We start from the raw sequence: 13,632 nt of genomic DNA on the forward strand, positions 1-13,632 counted from the left end.
TTTATTTCTTTTAGAGAGAGAGAGGGAGAGAGAGTGTGAGTGGAGGGAGGGGCAGAGGGAGAGGGAAACAGAGAATCTCAAGTAGACTCCACACTAGGTACAGAGCCAGACATGGGGCTCGACCCCACAACCCTAAGATCACGACCTGAGCAGAAACCAAGAGTCAGATGCCCAATCAACTGAGCCACCCAGGTGTCCTTCCTCTTATCTTTTAAGAATACGTGGTCGGGATCCCTAGGTGGCGCAGCGGTTTGGCGCCTGCCTTCGGCCTAGGGCGCGATCCTGGAGACCCGGGATCGAATCCCACATCGGGCTCCCAGTGCATGGAGCCTGCTTCTCCCTCTGCCTGTGTCTCTGCCTCTCTCTCTCTCTCTCTCTCTCTCTGTGACTATCATAAATAAATAAAAATTAAAAAAAAAAAAAAAGAATACGTGGCATCTTTTCATCTTGATCACTAACAACTATGTTTAGAACTGGGATTTGACTTACAAGATCTGCATGGTTACTCCAGCTCTAGATGCAGAGATCCAAATTCTTACATTTCTATTCTGTGGTATAGGAAGAGTGCCCTAGCAGTTAGAAGATGCAGATGGCTAGTAGGTCATTTCACATTTACAGGCTTCGGTTTCCAAAATGTAAAATGCTGGGGACAACTTGATAATTTCTCAAGTTCCTTCCAGCTCTACCTGTCCTATTGGGAAGCCTAGTTCACTTCACTCATGTGTGGATGGACTTGGCAAAAATAATTGACCAAAAAATGACCAAACTGTATGCATTTCCCTTCTCCATAAACATCCAAGAGGCTTGATTGTTTGCTATCATCCCAAGAGAGAAAAAGGATGCTGCTGGAGGAACTCCATGGAATCCATCTGGGGTACAATGACTTTGGTGGATAAAATAAGAGAGATATTGGTCTCTAGTGGTTGTGACCAGGTTACTGGAGGTATGTAGGGAGAATATATTCTAATAAAGACTACCAAATTGTTAACACTTTTAATTATGTTTGGGACATCCGGCATTACAGAACCAGCTGAGTTGACATTATTTGAAACCTTGTCAGCTGCCATTCAGTGACTCTGGCAGCCAAGGAAGCTCTTGGGAAAGTTAGCTCATTTCTTTATTCAGGTTGTTTGTCCATCCATGTAATCTTAGGAGTGTTCTTTTGAAGATCCAACAGCTGTTAATACTAACAAACAAAAGCTTTTTAATTCCAGACTGTCCTTCATCACATAATATTAAGATAGAGGAAAGTGGGGACCCTGCCAGCTATATTTTTTCATCCTTCCCAGAATATAGTTTTGAGGAAACACACAATAATTTGACACATGAAAGCAGAAAGATATATTTTAGTTTTCAGGTGAATATCCTAAATATTATACATTAAACTGTGTTGGGAAGCACATTAAAACTTAAAGACCTAGAGGACATTACCTTATTTTATTTTACTGCATATTTATATTTGAATTTATTTTTTTAAAGATTTTTATTTATTTATTCATGAGAGACAGAGAGAGAGAGAGAGAGAGAGAGGCAGAGGCACAGAGCAGAGAGAGAAGCAGGCTCCATGCAGGGAGGCCGACATGGGACTTGATCCCGGGTCTCCAGGACCACACCCTGGGCCGAAGGCAGGCGCTAAACCGTTGAGCCACTCAGGGATCCCCTTATATCTGAATTTAAACAGTAATTCCTTATGTTAACTTAAAAAAGTTTTCAAACATTCTAAGCTTACTATTAAATTTTGTAGTTAAAGGAAAGGAATTTGTATCACCTAATGGGTAACTGCTTATCTTCTCATTGAAGAGGGAGAGAAAAACCCCAAAACTTACTTGGGTAAAGCCACACATTGATATGTGTGCCCAGGATGGATGGTAGTTCATGTTTCAGAGCATCGAGCATATGTAGAGGCTCAGTTATGATGAAATGTTTCATTTTGTACTGCAGAACCCAGTGGCATTCCATGAAAAGACAACCCTCTGTTGTTCCAATGTGTGAATCAAACAGAAGGTTTGGCTCCATCAAGCAGCCTTCCAAAGGAATAGCGCCTGAGGTGGGGAAGCAGGTTTTATTTACCTACTATTAACATTCTGCTCAGCAATCCAGCCACACAGCATCCAAGATAACCATCCAAAGAAGAGCAAAATAGGGGAAGAGAAAGCCTGAGAAAAGAAAAGCCATGCCTTTTTTTCATACTGTCCTTTCTCCTTCTGCCTTCATCCATTGGTTCCACTGTCTCATCTCTCAGTCCCTCGTGAACCATACAGAAAAGTTAACTGCAGGAATATTAGGTAAACAGCCAGTGGTCACTGGATTTGCCAATCTCTACCCGGGCAAAAATAGATGTCTCAGGTATCTTCCTTCTGCTGCCTCTAAAACTGAAGACACCTATTCAGTTTGTTCACAATTTGGGCTCAGCGCTTTGGGCTGGGGTGAGCTGGATATCTTCTGTAGGTGTCAGCTGGCTTCATGCGTGAAACTGTGGTCATCTAGTGGCCCCAATGGGGCTGGAGGCTCTGAGATGACCTGTCTCTCATTTGTGGCACGTAGTGCTGGCTGTAGCTTGTAGTTCATATGTCTCCAGAAAGATGCCCTGAGCTTCCTCGTATGGTATTAGCATGCTGAGAGACAAGCCCCAATGCACAAGGGCTTTTCAAGCCTCAGCTTGCATGGCATGTTCTGATGTCCCTCTGGCCAATGTTAGTCAAATAGCCAAGCCCCGTATGGGAGGGGACAGCACAAGGGCATGGATGCAGGAAGGCATGACTCACTGGGGGTCAGACTATAATAACCTACTCCAGTAGGCAAGGGTAGAGGCAGGGAAAGAAAAAAAAAAAAAACGTGTTTCAGCTAACTAAGGTAGTATGGATAAAGGAACAAGGGGAAAAGGCCCTAAGACATGGGATACTGCCTCTGCTTTGGCTTCAGAGAATATAAGGCAAAATGATGCAGATAATTTTTCCACACACAGTGAGGTCTGAAGCCCTCCTGCTGCTGAAAACTGGCTTGCTCAAAACAAATTGGGTCTTTTCAAAGCACTCACTTCTCTAAGCCATTCTAAGGACATAGTGAGTCCAGGCTCTATTTTCCTTGATTACTCCTTTCTAATGATCTGAATTAGTTATCAGGTATTTCCAGAAGTACCTTTATACACAGTAAAAAAAACCAAACAAACAAACAAAAAAACCAAGTAGCATACACACACAAACACACACACAAGTCTTTCTTTTTCTTTCCTTGAGTAAAGTCATGAGTGCCTTTGCTGTGAACAGAAAGACATAAATGTTTTAGGAATCAGTAATTTAAAAAGCATACAGTGACCTGCTCTTGGAACTTCCTTTACCTTGGTATACCCGCCAGCTTGAACAGCCTCCCTACATAATGGACATTCTGAAACATACTTGCTTTTGAGAGATCTGTCAAATGGACCATCTGTAAGATCAGAGAATCACAAAGTTGGAAAGAATCTCAGCAGTTTCCCCTTTGCTAGTCAACTTGTGGTCTAAATTATTCAAGACAGATGGACCTTCATCCTATTTTATACTGATATTTGCCTCATGCCAAATTCCTCTCCCTGCACACATCCCCCTTTTTTTATTATATAAAAGAAATTGTAATCTCTGGCCCACTTGATCCCTTTATAAACCTACATAAGATAAATGGAACCTGGAAATGTTTCAGGATTTGACTAAATCCATGCAGGTCTCAGTCTTGAGAGAGGAAGAGCACAAAAACAAGAGAGACAGAGAGAGCTATCCATTCAAATGCAACATACCTTCCACGATCAAGTTAGTTATTTAATTTAAGATGCATGAACCTCTTCTAAAAATTTTCTCATGTATATAATATTATCAGCAACTGGTAACACTGATCGAGTGCTTATTATACCAGGCAATGGGCTGAGTGCTTTGGAATGTCAGTATAGACTATGTATCAGACTGTGTTCATGTTGAACAGTCAGCTCACCTACAGATGTGAGAGATACTCAAAGAGAAATCAGAACCAATATATCAGTCCTTAGGGACCAGGAAAATGCCAGTCCTATCATTTCATGGCAAAATGGAAAGCCATGGAGCTTGAAGGAGATTTGTAATCCTGCTCATACTTATGGAGGTCTTTCCCATGAAAAAAATATCTAGATATACAGAATTTTGCACACAATTCCAGGAGTTTTCACAGAGATCCTGATACCTAATAATGGGGATCTTGGATTCCTGTATTCAGAAAGAGAGAGAGAGAGAGAGAGAGAGAGAGAGAAATAAAAAGAAAGCCTGAAAAGAAAGAAAAGAAAAGAAAAGAAAAGAAAAGAAAGAGAGAAAGAAAGAGAGAAAGAAAGAAAAAGAAAGAAAGAAAGAAGGAGAAAGAAGAAGAAAGAAAGAAAGAAAGAAAGAAAAGAAAGAAAGAAAGAAAGAAAAGAAAGAAAGAAAAAGAAAGAAAGAAGAAAGAAAGAAAGAAAGAAAGAAAGAAAGAAAGAAAGAAAGAAAGAAAGAAAGAAAGAAGAAAGAAAGAAAGAAAAAGAAAAAAGAGAAAGCAAGCAAGCCTGATTCCTACAAGGAGCTTCCTGTGTGGCTGACATTTAACATACATATCAACCCACTTTCACAATGGCCTTGAAAGACAGAGCTTGTGGTCCCCATTTGGCAGATTGGAAAACTTAGATCCCCCAGAAGTTAAACCTCTCCAGAGATCACACTGCTAGGAAGTACTAAGCAGGGATTCAAAACTGCATCTTCCTGTCTTTCCTGGCTTAGCATTTGAGTTGACCACCAGAGATAAATAAAATAGAGTGTGGGAAGACTGGAATCCAACAGGGAGAGGCATTTTGATAAGAACCCATGTATATTAGAAGCTACCTAAATATTTCACAAGAGTTACTCTTAAAGATATTATGATTCACCTACACGGTGGAATATTGTGCAGCATTTAAAGTCATACTTTTCTGAAGTACTTAATGATATGAAGAAATGTTCACAATAGCAAGACCAGGGAAGCAGGATTTGAATGTATATATTCCATATAGTCTCCATATATGTAAGTGTATGTGTGTGTATACACATAATTATATACATCAAGAAAACAGATGATGGAAAAAGAGGTGATTTTTGTCTTTTTAATCATTCACCTTTGTACTGTAATGATCACTGATTATTTTTATAATCAGAAATTGTTGATGTTTTTTTTAAAGTTGAAGTCCACATAGTATTTGGATGTACAAGCTGTATTCTAAAGCACAGAATAAGGAAGGCAGAAAGAATAATCCCTTTTTTTTTTTTAAGATTTACTTATTTGAGATAGAGAGAAAGAGCACAAGCAGGGGTAGGAGAAGAGGGAGAAGCAGACTTCCCACTGAGCAGTGATTCCAAAGCAGGGCTCAATCCCAGGACCCCAGATCATGACCTGAGTCAAAGGCAGGTGCTTAACAGACTGATACACCTAGGCACCCCATGATCACTTTTTAATGATTGAAAAATTAAGGTCCAGACAAGTATGGCCTAAACTCAAATGAAGACTTACATGAAATTGGTGGCAATGTTGCATAGGATAGGGTTTTTTCCCCCCCCGATGGGATAGTCTTTTATTTTTCCTTTTTATGTGCTTTATGAAGTACAACCTTATCTGAGAAGAAAAATGTCTTTACTCTGAAGCAATGTTTTGAATCTCTGTCGTTACCATGTATACAAGAAAACCAAAGTAGATCCCTCATTAGAAAGACAGATTGCCCAGGCCACCGAAAACTCTGTCTTCTGTCCCTTAGTGCCTTGCAGCAAGGCACTAGACAATATCTAGTCTCACCCTACCTAGGATTTGAAACTAAGAGAACAGGGAATTTAGGTTTTATTAGAAGGCTACTTGCTGTGAGCTTTCCTTTCCTTGGACTCTAACTGTACACATCTTCTGGAGTCTGAGCCAGATTAAAGCAAAACACCCACTTCCTCAGCAGAACCCACCAAAGAGACTTTGGGGCTGGCAAAGGTTTAAAATGGATGGATGTCAGCCCCTGGGGAATATTCAAATATGTGTACATTTGTTTCCCTAATCGCCATAAATATTTACATTGTGCTTATCAGTAGATTACATTATATATTTATTTAGAACTATCATTTACAGTGCTCTCCCCTAATTGGGAAATGAAACAGCTGTTTGGCACATAAAAGAACATGTCATGTCCCTTTTGACTGATCACTTAAAGAGGATAGGGATTATAAGTATTTACTTTAGGATTTCCAAAATAGGCCTGACCAGTTGTAGGCAGAATGAAAATGATTTCTCAGGAATCTCTGCTATACCAGATTACAGAGATATATGGGAAGAGATGATGAATGGAAGAGCAGTTCCTTGAAATTAAAGGGCATATGTCGCCAATTTAAATGTGACCAGGCAATTGTATAGTTGGTGTTTCAATTCAAATTATGCTGTTCACTCTGTCACTATCCTTGCTGTCGAGTGGGCCATGGTATGCAAGTCCATGGAGTCACTCCTTGATTTGCTAACTAATTTGCCAGCGCACAGCTCAGAGGAAAGCTCTTCAAAACTGATGGCTTATTCCAAAAGGGGAAAAAAAAATACCTCTTTTAAGTTATATTTGCCATTATTTCAAATTATAAAAATATTAAAAAATAAAATGGCAAGTTTTTTAAGTGATTATTATGATCCTGCTTATAATGAAAAAGACAGACTTAAAACCAAGTTTGTTTGTTTTCTTTTTAATTAAAGTGGATGTAAAGCCAACATTTCCGCTTGTAGTCACTTACAGGAAATATAAAGTACATGGTAAATGTTGGCATTTTCTGGCTTTGCCCACATAAAATGTATTGCTTATATATGAAAGGGTGACTATACTTTGGGGAAACAAATAAACTTAAAGTGAGTTCACCCTTAGTGTAGCTATGTTAATATAAGAGGAAACGGTTGTGTTTACTAATGCCATACCTAGTTAACGGTGTGTGAAGTTTAATTTAAAAATCCTCTACAAATAGTTTAATGCATACAAATGTGGTCAGTTAGAACAAATTTCTTAAAGCATAGCAGATTTAAATAGATTTGTATCAACATAGCTTTCCAATCCACCATCATTATCAAATTATTTCACATTATCTTCAAGGGGAAATGGTTTTGTACCCAGTGGTAAACATAGTTTAGCACTCTACTTTGAAGGGTGGGGGTGGGGGAGTTGTGTGTAGAGTGCGGAAATAACTCACCACTTTAGTTCATGGTATTAGACATTTTTGAATAATAGCCAAAGGGTTCTTGTCAGTTTCAGGAATTTACCAAGTACACACTTTCACTTTTCAGAAGTGGGCCTGGAATCAAACTCTTAATAAAATGCGATAGCAAGTATGTGTCATGGACTTCAGAAATGGCTTGAGGGTTCTTTTTAGAATTTCCACATGCTAGGAATGTTCAATCGAGTCAATAGAACTAAAGTTTGGAGGCAAGCAATCAGGGTGGGAAAATGACCACTTATAGATTGCCAGCAGAAAAGACAAGCACATTACGTAAAACAGTGATCAAGAAATCAGGCACGGGGCGAGGCATACAGTGTGATTACCAATGAGATTTCCAAGTCCACAGCGACTGAATCAAAAGTCACTTGGGTTCTTTTTCATATTTAGGCTGTGACCTGGGACAAAGCATGCCATTTTCTCTCAAAAGTGATTTCTCTCTTTTATCCTTATAAAAGGATAAGAAACATCCTCATCCTTATATCCCTAGCATCAATCGTGTGCCTGGCTTGTAGCCAATATTCAATGATGATTTGTTAAGATCTTAGTACACTGGAAAACTATAGAGAGCAAATGACACAATTCATGACGTGTGTTTAGCCCTGAGCCTGCATAGAGTGAGTCTTCAATGCATGTGAGATACTGTTTTTATTGTTGTTATTATTATTTGCCTTAGATCGGTGAACGTTGAATAAAATAGTAAATGCCAGGGTCTTTCAGGTCAAGCTCACTAGACAACTCAAATTGGATGCCCCTAGGGAACTACATTTTAATTAGTTCAATTTGTAGTGGTCGGGCCTAAGGAAATCACTGAAGTTTGGCTTCTTAGCCAGAATGGCAATTCATTAATTTACAATATGGTATACATTTTTTTCTAGGGGTTAAGACCTCCTGAAATTAAGGTACATGGAACATAGACTTAATAGTCAGAAAATCAGAGCTTGTAGTTCGGAATTGGAGCAAAGGGCATTGTCCTGTAGTCTTGTGGGATGTGTGATACCAGAGACTTACCCTGATTCCACCATTCTGGTTCCTTTGGGTGGCTGAAAAGTTTGTATCCAGCAAATACCCCAAATACAAGGTCAGTCTCTCCCTTCCTCTCCCTCTCTTTCTTCTCTCTCTGCCTCTCTACCTACTCTTTAAGAATGAAAGATAAATGCTGACAGATTCATCCTGTCTATGCCTAACATAATTCTGAAGCTGAAAGGGACCTGAGAGAGCATCTCTTTCCCTAAACGTACACCAATATCACAGAGGACAAAAGTGCCTCAAGGAAGTGGCTTGCCCAAAAGAAACACACATAGACTGTGACAAAGCAAGGGCCTGACCCCACTTTTCTAACTTCTAGTCTTTCCTGTTACTAGTCAGCCTTATCTATAATTCTTTGTTATGGTAGTCTGAAAAATGCCCCCTCCCCAACCTTTATTCAAGTCCTAATCTCTCGTGTCTGCACATGTTGCCTTATACGGAGAAAGTGTCTTTTCAGGTATGATTAAGTTCAGGATATTGAGATCAGGAGCTGATCCTGGATCATCTGGGTGGATTCTAATTTTTTTTTTAATTTTTATTCATGATAGTCACAGAGAGAGAGAGAGAGAGAGAGAGAGAGAGAGAGAGAGAGGCAGAGACACAGGCAGAGGGAGAAGCAGGCTCCATGCACCGGGAGCCCAATGTGGGATTCGATCCTAGGTCTCCAGGATCGCACCCTGGGCCAAAGGCAGGCACCAAACCACTACGCCACCCAGGGATCCCTAAAACAACTCTGGGTGGATTCTAAATGTAACCAAATATATCCTTAAATGAATGAGGCAGGGGGGAATCAGAAACACACAGAGGCAAAAATGATATGAAGATAAAGAGAGAGAGATTTGAAGATGCTGGCCTTGAAGATTGGTGTGATGCCACCATAAATCAGAGGATGCTGGCAGCCACCAGCTGGCAGCTGGGACAGCAAGGAATGGGTTTTTCCCTAGATGTTCTGGAGGGAGCACAGGCCTACCAACACCTTGAATTTGGTCCAGTGATATTGATTGCAGACTTTCGGTCTACAGAACTGTAGGAGAATAAATCTCTGCTGTTTTAAGCTACCAAGGGTGAAGAAATTTGTTACAGCAGCCACAAGAAAGTAATACACCTATGAAATCAAAGGAACCAATAGAGAAAAATCTGGCATTACCACCAAAGCGAGGAGAAAATGCTCCCAAGAGACAGGGAAGTAAATAAAGGTCATTTCTTTTAAAGAACAGCAAGAGTCAGGGCACCTGGGTGGCTCAGTGGTTGAGTGTCTGTCTTTGGCTCAGGTCGTGATCCCAGGGTCCTGGGATCGAGTCCTGCATCAGGCTCCCCATAGGGAGCCTGCTTCTCCTTCTCCCTATGTCTCTGCCTCTCTCTCTATGTCTCTCATGAATAAATAAATAAATCTAAAAAAAAAAAAAAAAAAAGAACAGCAAGAGCCATCTGTTAGTTGAGCCAAAGGAAATTGTCATTTTGCAGGTTAGAAAATGGTAGGATGATAGTAATTCCCTATGATTCTAAGCAACTAAATTTGCTTAGAATTGGTCTTGGATGGTTTTGGTGGTCCAATTCAAAGACTCCTTCTGGTCTATTTCCCTACTTTGTCCCTTTGAAACAGTTTGCTTTTCAGTGGTCAAACAGGGTTGTTTGTATAGGATTTGGTGTCAAGAAGAGTGGAGTTTTGCAGCCTTGAATATGGATGACATTCTACATGAATGACTTGAGGCCCAACAGCCATCAAAAACCCATTAGAACAGGAAATAAATAGGACTTAGGTATTACATCTCCCATCCCCCCATTCAACTCAAGGGGTAATGAATCTTGTGCTATTTCTCTCTCTTTTTTTTTTAAGATTTTATTTATTTATTTATTTGACATAGAAAGTGAGAGAGCATATGAGCAGGGGCAAGGGGAAGAAAGAGAAGAAGAGAGAGATATTCTTAAGCAAACTACTCCCTGAGCATGGCGTCCCACATGGGGCTTTATCTCATGACTCTGAAATCATGACCTGAGCCAAAATCAAGAGTTGAGCACCCAACCAACTGAGCCACCCAGGCCCCCCAAAAGGTAATTTTAAACATTAGCTATATTTAAACAAAATGCATTCATTCAGCCTGGAGAGTTTTTGCCCTACTTACAGAGGTAAGAATTTATCTTGTTTTTTAGAAGCATTCATATCATATTAGAGTAATGATGTCATCAAGTTTTTCCTTGATGTCAGGGCAAGTCAGGGTCCCTGCAGGAAAACAATTCAATGGTCACATCGGGTAATTTTAGGAGAGATCAATGAAAGAGTGGTTAACAAAGGCGTAGGCAGGGCATAAAGATACCACAAGATATTATGCCATAGCATGGGACTAGTGCTATAGATAGAATGTTTGTGTCCCCCCCAAATTCATATGTTGAAAACCTAATGTTCAATGTGATGATACTCTGAGGCAGAACTTTTAGTAAGTGACTAAGTCCTAAGAGCAAAGCCTTCATGAATGGGATTAATGCCCTTCTTTTATGATGTTTGAGAGAGATTTCTTGCCCCTTCCACCATGAAAGACACAGCAAAAAGATGACCATTTATGAACCAGGAAGCCCTCACGAAACACAAGATCTGCTGGTGCCTTAATCTCAGGCTTCCGAGTGTGCAGAATTCTGAGAAATCAATTTCTGTTGTTTAGAAGTCTATGATATGTAGTTTTATCAGCCCTAATGGATAAAGACAGCTAGTAAAGGTCACAGCACTGTGCATACGTCTAGACCTGATATAAAAGAGAGAGAGAGACAGAGATGATGGTAGATGGGTAGAGAAGCCTGTCTGAAAAGAACCATGACAACTCTATAGGAAGGGAATCTGGAGGATAAAAGCTCCAGTCTAATTTATTCTTTCCTATCTCCATCTCCTCTGGTCTATTTTGCTGGGCCAGAGGGCATGAGAGTCTGTTAATACAGTCCCTAAAGGCCAGCTTCCTGAGACACTGGGCAGACTGGAAAAAAGCAGAGATGGGATTAGTCGGGGCTGGGGGTACAAAAGGAAGTTCTTTTTCAGTTCCCAGTGTTAATGCACAGCCGGGTCAGAACATTGCTACATGTGCATTGAAGCAAATCCATTTCATGTTCTTACCAGAAACATGAATGTCTACATAGAGAATGGGAAGAGAGAGTAACTAGGATGTACTGAGTGTCTATTATATCCCAGATGCCATTTTGGGTGATTTGTATATGCCATCTCAGTTGTTTGGGTTTTTTTTTTCCTTCTTCAGAAAGGCAATACACCATAGACACATCATGATCCTATAGATAAAAATGCTAAGGCTAACCAACTTCAGTTACTTCTCCAGAGTCAGACAGCTAGTACATAGCCGCAGCAGGATTCAGACCCAGTCTAAGTTCACAGTCCCTGCTGATTTCATTCTTGCATGTAATATGTCCACGCTTATCTATAATTTGAGATCTGAAGTCTTATATATGTGAATCTTCAGAAATACACATAGACATTGATGCCAGTGCTCAAAGGTCAGGAATGTTGTATTTGTATGAACCTACATGCTCTCAATACACACCGGTAATACCTTCCAAAATGTAACACCCCTTAGACATCTCACAGTGTCTTCACATATTACCCTCTCTGCCTAGAATGTCCTCTCCTGAACTCCCCTCTCACCCACCATTTTTACCAATCTAAATCTTCATATCCTTCCAGGCCCACCACAGATGTTATCTTTTCTAAAACAAGCAAACAAACAAAAAAACCCACTCCTGAATTTCTCAGAATGAATGGCTTCTCAACTTTGTTTCCCAACTAGGTTGTTTAGTACACCTGTTACCATTAGGTGTTAATGGTAGTAACTTGTGTGTATTTCTCCAACTTCCTTAGCCTATATAAGGGACATTTGTTGGGTTTGCCTTCACAGCATCTATTCCCCTCTTCTTTGGGTATAAGTGTCCTGAGTTTCCTTTATGGAATGACCCCTTCACCATTGTCATTCCCTGTAGTTAGGTTGTAGCCCTCTCTATTCCAAATCAGGATTGCCCTTGTGCCCGAGCCTAGCCAATCAAAGTGCCACCTCCTCTGGACTCAGTGATTGGCTTAGGAATGGGTCCATAACCGATCACAGCCAGTTAAGCTAATCCTTGGACTTCTGCTGGAATGAACAAGAGAAAGGAGTCAGAGAAAGAGGAGAGATGGAGGAATAGAAACTGTTTCTTTTCTTTCTCTTTTTTAAGATTTGAATCAGACAGTCTAAAATCTGGAGTCACCATGTAGAGATGCCTGTGTAGTAGTGAAGTAGACACAGAAGAAATGGAGTAAAAATATTCAAAGAGGCCAAATCCTAATGACATTGGCTTCAGCTGTTTGATTTAGCCAGTACTACTCTAAGTTCTTCAAGGATGCAAGCTGAGATACTTAAGTTTTCAGATCCTTGCAAGCCAAAAGTCCTAAGTATAACTATTAAACAGTGCATCTGACATGCAGGGCAAATTACTCAGAAAATATTCATTGAATGAATTAAATGGAACCCTTGAAAATTGCTATTTGTCCATGTGTCAAAGTCCTAAATCAGGAGGACCATCAGGCTTCACTCTCTTCCCTTTGAAGACTTACAAGTATTTGAAGTGTGTTTGCTAAAGACTTTATGTTCTCTCCTAGCACATGACACAATAAGAGGGAGGATGCATTATGGATGAAATTAAGTAACAAATGCCAGGCCTTCAGATGGGCCTTATGATTTTCAACCCAACTCCTTAGCTGCTCCTGAGGATTATTTGACAGTTTTGGGGGGTGGAGGGGTGGTGAGATGTTTGGAATACTGTTTCCTACTCTGCAGGAAAAATAAGATTAGGATATCCCTTTCTAGTGTCCTATTATTTTTCTCTATCCAAATTCACGTGTCCCTGGGCATTTTCTGACAATAACAACAGGCACTTTTTAGAGTTTCTGGACCACTCACAATCATTCCCTTAGGTTTTGTGTAACCCAAAGCTATGAACTGACAGAAGCCAGACTTGAGAATTTCACAGATAACTGAACCAGGGGTGGAAGTCTGCAGTGAGGTGGGTCAGTTTTTCCCAAAAATTTGGAATTAGAGCCGAGAGAATGGAATTGATTCAGTCATTTCACGTGCCTGGAACTACAACACATGGCCTTGGAAGCTGTGGGCGGGCATCTTCCCCTCACCACATGGAATGAGGAGCAGAGAAGATGGCTCTGCTGGGAAAGAAGAAAGAAGAAAGAAGAAAGAAGAAAGAAGAAGAAGAAGAAGAAGAAGAAGAAGAAGAAGAAGAAGAAGAAGAAGAAGCAGCAGCAGCAGCACATGTGCAGATACAAGCAGAGATGGAGAGTGTGTGCTCCCTGATTCCTGCCATCCCTAGACTAGACTTTTCTGGGCCCTCACTGTATTTCTGCTCA

General features: G+C 40.4%; 1 protein-coding gene across 48 annotated transcripts in view; it reads right to left on the reverse strand.

The window, feature by feature from the left end:
- LOC144289788 (uncharacterized) overlaps nucleotides 1-13,632 on the reverse strand; it is a 392,823-nt gene that overhangs the window by 256,097 nt on the left and 123,094 nt on the right. The window lies entirely within an intron of this gene.

This window comes from Canis aureus, chromosome 19, assembly GCF_053574225.1.
Source record: "Canis aureus isolate CA01 chromosome 19, VMU_Caureus_v.1.0, whole genome shotgun sequence".
Taxonomy (NCBI): Eukaryota; Metazoa; Chordata; class Mammalia; order Carnivora; family Canidae; genus Canis; species Canis aureus.